The following is a 7,314-nucleotide window of genomic DNA, read 5'->3' on the forward strand; positions in this document are numbered from 1 at the left end:
CGCCCCCGCCTCCCCGGGTCGCGCACACGGCAGGGCTGATCCGGGGGTTGGGGCGCTGCCCTTGGTCGGGTTGCACACGGGATGCCTGGGAGGGCTGGCCGATCGCTGCTGCCCCGCCTGGCCGCCCCGGGTCGGGTTGCACACAGATGCCCGCTGCCCTGGGTCGCAGATAACAGGCCTGGATGTCGGCAGGGCAGGTGGGATGGCGCTGTCCCGCCCTGCCTGCAGTATGCAAATTAGCCGCCATCTTTGTTGGTGGTTAATTTGCATATCACGCTGATTAGCCAATGGGAGGTGTAGCGAAGGTACGGTCAATTACCATGTTTGTCTATTATTAGATAGGATAATAGGTTTTCAATATCTTGCTCTCTCTCTTCTTCTGGCACACCCATAATTCGGATGTTGGTATGCTTGAAGTTGTCCCAGAGGCTTCTTATACTATCTTCATATTTTTGGATTCTTTTTTCTTTTTCGGTTGGGTGTTTTTTGCTTCTTCATATTTCAAATCTTTGCCTTGATTCTTGGGATCCTCTAGTCTGCTGTTGAATCTCTGTATATTATTCTTTATTTCAGTCAGTGTATGCTTAATTTCTGATTGGTCCTTTTTCATATCCTTGAGGGTCTCACTAAATTTCTTGGAGGTTTCTAGAAGATACTTGAGTAACCTTATAACCATGGTTTTGAACTCTATATCCAGTATTTTGCTTTTATCCATTTCTTTCATTTGTGACTTGTTTCTTTGTCTCCACATTTTGGCTGATTACCTGTGTTTGTTTCTATGTACTGGATAGCTGCTAATTCTCCTTGAGTTGATAGAGTGGCCTTGTGTTGTAGGTGTCCTATAGGGCCCAGTGGCTCAACCTCCCCAGTCACCTGAGGTGGACGCTCTTGGTGCCCCCCTTTGTGGGCTGTTTGCACAGTGTTGTAGTTAAGCCTTGATTGCTGTTGGTATCAGTAGGAGGAATTGACCTCCAGGCCAATTGGCTGTGATAACAGCTGTGTCTACACTGGAAGATCTGTTGTGCAGGAGACACCCTTATGGGGCAGGACTTGCTTCAGTGGAGCTTTGGTGCTCACTGAGTCTTCCCCTTGAGTGTGTCTCTTATGGATGTGAAGAGTTGTAATCTGGTATGGTCTCACTCTGACCACTGGGTACACTGACTCTTGGTTCTCCAAGGAGGTGCAAGGTCAGCCAACTGTCTGGGCCACCCAGCAGGAGCTACAGAGACATCTACCGATTCCTCCTCTTTGTATGGGGTTTGGAAGTGCCCAGATGAGGCCCAGCTGTGAAGCAAGGCAGGCTGCTGCTGCTGCCACCCTTGGGCCTTCTTTTAGAAGCTCTGGGGCTCTCTGACCCAGTGGCAGTTTGACAGGTTTATGGCAGAGAAAGGACAGGCCGTTCATGTGCAAAAGCCAATGCACACAGCTTGGGTGTGGTTGTAAATTGCGTGGGACGGGGTCTCTGGGAATCACCAGGATGGAGTAAACAGCAATGGCTGCCAGTCAGCCCTGCACCGGAGGGGTCCCCGGGTCTCCGCGTCCTGCACACATGCGCAGGAACAATGATCGCTGCGAGCACCTCTGAGAGAAAGCCGCCCTCGCGTTCCTGTCCCGATGCCAGACAGTCCAGTTTCTCCCCGTATGTGTCTGGGTCCCCCAGAGTCTTGCCTGGAACTGGAGTTCAGAGCAAGCGGGAGCTTCTGTCTCCCTCCCAATGAAGAGCAGAACATCCAGGTGCCAGCACCTTCTGCGCCTCCCCACCTCTTACCAGTCTCAATGCACTTTCTTCACCTCTAGTTGTGGAACTTCCACTCAGCCAGCTTTCCTGCGGTTCTGGGTGGTCGTTCTGCCTTTTAGCTGTTATTTTGATGTGGTTGTGAGAGGCAGCAAGTATAGGTGTTTACCTGTGCCGCCATCTTGGTTCCCTCCTCCTGTATTCACAAATTTTTAAAAATTAGACTTACTTCATTTACTTTCTCCAGCTCTCAGGTCATTCAGTCTGCTATCAACCATTGCATTAACCTGACTCTGGAAGCATCAGATAGCTATGACTTGATTTCTAGATTGAACTAAATCTGAATGATTAAAAATTGCACTTTGTAAACTTTTTGATATCATAAATCCAGTTACACTGATTTGCAAAGCTATCTGAATGGATCCATGCGATCAATAGGCATTGCAAGCCCGGAAGCAGCCAGCGTCTCTGTGGGCAGTGCAGGGGCGCAGGGCAAGGAAGGCTCAGTCGCCTTGCTAACGAGTTACAAGCTCATGGGAGAAAGTCAGCAAATGGGCCCCAAACTATAAAGCAAGGCAGCACGTGACAGATGCCAAAAGAGGGGTTAGATGAAGAGCGGGGGTGACGAGACCAGACACTGCAATAGATGAAAAGGGCCCAGCATTCTCCCTGCTCCCGCTGAGAGAAGCAGGAGCAACCAGAGGCGTCTCTTCCTGACTCCCCTATTCTCTTAATGCCGGGTCCATTTTTAACATGAATTCCTCTAAATGAAATAAAAGCACATAATTTTCTCTTCAAAGTGTCCTGGTCCACTTCTATTTGGGTGTTTAGTGCTGGCAAGAAAAGTGTTCATTCTAATGGAGGAAGTTTTTTTACATAAAATTTTGGTCGGGGAGAGCCAGCATAGATGCGATTGGTTAGAAATGTTAGAACAGCCCAGAAATCAAACAGGAGCCAGCCCTCTGGGCAGCAGCCGCCTCCCTCCCTCCTGAGGATGGCGGGGTGTGTGTGTGTGTGTTGGGGGGGGGGAGTAGCTAGTTTCCAGGACAGACAATGGTATTTTGTGCTTTAGGTAAAGGGGAAAGCGTGGGGAGAGGCATAGTAGGTACTCAACCCACCCTGTCTCCTTCCTGATTGCAGGCATTTAAGATAAATAAACAGCTTGAAATTTCTATCTGAAAGCCTGAAGTTTTGAAGTTACTTCCAATTACACAGAGAAAACATACAAGAACAGTTTAAATTGCAATGTCAAGGCGCAGATGTAATGCTCTTTTTTCTCAGCAGCATTAAGGAGTCAGGTGAATGGAAGTTCTTACTACTGGCTCCTAGGAGGAATAATTTAGTCACCTCTAAACTAAGTTCTAAGTGGCCAGCCCACTACTTTCTGTGGAGCTCTTGTCACCTGTTGGATATATTTGTTTTCCCCAGTTCACTTATGTTATCTGAATTACGCCAGCCTGCATCATGTTCTAGGGTGGAAATCTTTCCCCCAGGATGTGGCATCTGAGCAGCACACATTGTCTTGGGTTAGAGGGGACTGGTATATTGGAACCTGGAGAGTGCAATGAATGGCTTCGTTTTCTTCAAGATACAGGCATGCTGTAATTTCAAAAGGCTTTGAAAAGTTATTAAAGTTTCAATTCTGGCTCAATACATGCCTTACCAAAATAGTCTCTAGAGATCACAATTTAAAATGCACAAGATGAAACTTTTCCTTGTTTTTTTCATTTAACATATTTTTCCTTTTATTTCTCCACAGGTTTTCTCCTTATATTTCCCAAGTATTGACCTGTTTGTGTGGCCATGTGCTTGTTAGAAGAAGGAGGAGGAGAGTGAGGAGGTGTTCATTCTGCAGTGACACAGAGAGCATCGCTGTACAGTGGGTAACTCTTTCAACCCACAGGCATGATCAGTGCAATTTGCATATCTATCTTGAGGAATTATGGGATACACTGAGCTATTTCTAGAATTTGATTTGCATAATTATTCTAATCCTTTGTGAGTATGGTGACATGTGGTCTGACAAATTTTTTTTAATTTGTAAGTTACCTTGTAAGTTTGATAAAAATATTAGACTTAAACACCCATCGATACATACTTACCAGTGTGCCTCTCTTAAAGGGCCATGTTACACAGAGGAGAGCTGAGTCCTCTGGGAGTGGCATGGTACGTTATTTCCTGCTAGTTTGAAAAGCACCTTTGTTCACTGAAAGTTGGCCAGTGGAAGTTTGTTCCTTTTTCTTTTTTTCTACCTTCTCTTGGTGAGATTAAAATGCATTTAAACATCAAAAATATCATAAGAAAATGTTACCATTGTTGCGGGTCTCAGTGACCTTTCTGTCTCCCAAATTTCTTACTCTGTGGATGGAGGACATTTTTCAGACTTTGAGACAGTGGCAGCAAGAAATGCATTTACACATTTCCTAAGTGTTTGGAATGCTCATGCTCTCCTGATCCCCACTTTGTTATCAGCTCCCATTAAGGCAGCGGTTCTCAACCTGTGGGTCGCGACCCCTTTGGGGGTCGAACGACCCTTTCACAGGGGTCGCCTAAGACCATCCTGCATATCAGATATTTACATTACGATTCATAACAGTAGCAACATTACAGTTATGAAGTAGCAACGAAAATAATTTTATGGTTGGGTCACAACATGAGGAACTGTATTTAAAGGGCCAGAAGGTGGAGAACCACTGCATTAAGGTATTATGTCAGGACTCGGATAAAGGGGAAACTCCCCTTGGGTATTGGACCACTGACAGCTCTCAAGCCTCCCCTCCCCTTTCCTTCTTGCCCGCCCTGGCTCAGCCAGCCCCAGCAGGTAGGAACTCCCACCGCAGGCCCTGCCTCCGGGCACAACAAAGCTGAAACCAACCAAAGGACCTCCAATCGCGTCCACTTGGACTGACTGGCACCCGCTCTGTTCTTGCTGGAAACCCTGGGTGTGAGTGACGATTCTGTCACATCCTCTTGTGTGTGCGGTGCTGTCAGTCCCCACATGCAAACCAGTTTGGGGTTGGGGTTGATCGCACTCTCTGCAGGGTAACCACTGAAAAAGGACATAAAAACAATGTTTTAAAGATGTAAGAATGAAGTACAAAGTGGTGCACTTTTGAAAAGAAGGGTCTCCTTTGCATCCGCTCGCTCGGGAGAGGTGGGCCAGAGACCCCACAGGAGAGGGCTGCTCTCTGGGGTGCTGGGTGCCAGCCTCGGGGCCACCAAGCACCTCACTGGTGGGTCAGCTCCACTATCGTCCCCAAGTGCCGTTCGCTCTGGATGTAAAGGAGCCAGAGTCATTGTTGCCTCTCCCCTGAGAGGAAGAGGAGTGCAGTTTTCTTTCAGGTTGTTCCTGACCACATTCCATTGCTAAGAAGTTAGTCACAGGGCTTCTAAGGGCTGCTGGCAAATGCGGTCTCTAGATGTCTGATGTCTACATAGGTGGCCATGTGCCCAGCTAAAACTACTAAGACTGAGAAGGGGAGGGGGGTGAGAGGGAGGGAGGGAGGGAGGGAAGGAGGGAGGGAGGAGAAAGAGGAGAGAGAGAGAGAGAGAGAGAGAGAGAGAGAGAGAAAGGGTAACAATTTGAGTCTACCAGCCATGGCTTCCATTCCATAATTTTCTCTCTCCTAACCTAATCCAGCAAAATTAATAGAGAATATTAATATTTGCTGCCCAAAGGTCTGATGATCACAGACAACATTCAACTCTCTAGAAACCAGTCACAATGCCATACTTACCAATATTCTTCTGTATTTTACTTTGAGTAGAAAATATTTTCTTTTAAACATTTATACAGCAGCAAACATTCAGTCAAGTGAACATTCTGGGCCTGAAATATTTTACTTCTCCACTCAAACCCAACGTGAGATTTCCAAACTATCAAGAGTAAATGTCTAAGAGTTCAGGTTGAGAGAGAAAGGGGCGGGTGACACCTGAGCAGAGAGCCACCATGGAGAGAAGTGGGTGGGTGTCCCTGCTCACCCATGAGACTGTGGGTTCTTTCTGAGTGGAGCGTGGTCAGTGGAGCCTACCGAGGCAGCAAATGGATTTGCTTCAAGACAGTAGCACACTGTACAGATGAGGGAGTATAGAACTCTACACCTGAAACCTAAGAAATTTTATTAACCAGTGTCACCCTCATAAATTCAATAAAAGATTTTTACAGAGACAATAAGGAGAGGGGAGGTTAAGTGGGGAGTGGCGTGGTAGATCTGCAACAAGACTGGCTTTGAGTTGAAAGCTATCAATAAGATACTGGATGCTGGGTATATGAGGTTCCTTACACAACTTTATTTTTTTTTAAATATGTATTTTTATTGATTTCAAAGAGGAAGGGAGAGGGAGAGAGATAGAAACATCACTGATGAGAGAGAATCATTGATGGGCTGCCTCCTCCACTCCCCCTAGTGGGGATGGAGCCGGCAACCTGGGAATGTGTCCTTGACCTGAAGAGGCCTGGGACTCTTCAGTATGCAGGCTGATGCTCTATCTACTGAGCCAAACTGGCTAGGGGAGTAGTCAGCAAACTGGGGCTCGCGAGCCACATGCGGCTCTTTGGCCCCTTGAGTGTGGCTCTTCCACAAAATACCACGTGCGGGCGCGCACATACAGTACGATTGAAACTTCGTGGCCCATGCGCAGAAGTCGGTATTTTGTGGAAGAGCCACACTGAAGGGGCCAAAGAGCAGCATGTGGCTCGCGAGCCGCAGTTTGCCGACCACTGGGCTAGGGCACAACTTTACTTTTATGTTTAAAATTTTCCATAATAAATAACTGTAATTGTTTTGCTTGTTAACTTTAAAGAATGAACCAAATATACTCATGCCAGTATTAATTTTGTTCATAGGGAAGAGGTCTGTTCTCAGACACAATGAGAAAACCCAAATTGTAAAACTTCTCAACAGTTACTCAAATTACAATTTTCTCTAATTTTTCTTGTAATGCACTTGAGTTTCTGTAACAGAGTATTTTTCATAAATTATATCATTTTAATCAAGATGATGAAAATTTGGATTTAAACAGTGTGAATATTTGCTTAGAAGTTCACTCTAAAGATGTGAAATCTTTCATTTATAATTGAAGTTATTTTATCTGAGCTCTTTGCCTCAACTTTTTATGTTTATTTATTTATTTAATATTGATTTTAGAAAGAGAGGGAAGAAAAGAGAGAGAGAGAGAGAGAGAGAGAGAGAGAGAAAGGAAAAGAGAAAACTGTTGTTCCACTTATTTTTTCCTAGGTTTACTTGTTTATTTATTTTTTATTACAATTTTTAAAATGTTGACATTATTGCAGACTTTCCACATGTCCCCCCACCTTTGCCACCTCCCTTACTCTCCCACTTTTGGCCTTCAACTCACTATTGTCCATGTCCATGGGGTGTGCATATATGTTCTTAGCTAATCCCTTCATCCTCTTACTCCCTTCCCCTCTGTCTCCCACTGGTCTAGTCCATGTATCCATGATTCTGGTTCCATTTTGTCAGTTTATTTTGTTCATTAGATTCTACATATTAGTGAGATCATATGGTATTTGTCTTTCTCTAACTGGCTTATTTCACTTTGCATAATACTCTCCAGGT

The sequence above is a fragment of the Myotis brandtii genome, unplaced genomic scaffold (assembly GCF_000412655.1).
Source record: "Myotis brandtii unplaced genomic scaffold, ASM41265v1 scaffold89, whole genome shotgun sequence".
Taxonomy (NCBI): domain Eukaryota; kingdom Metazoa; phylum Chordata; class Mammalia; order Chiroptera; family Vespertilionidae; genus Myotis; species Myotis brandtii.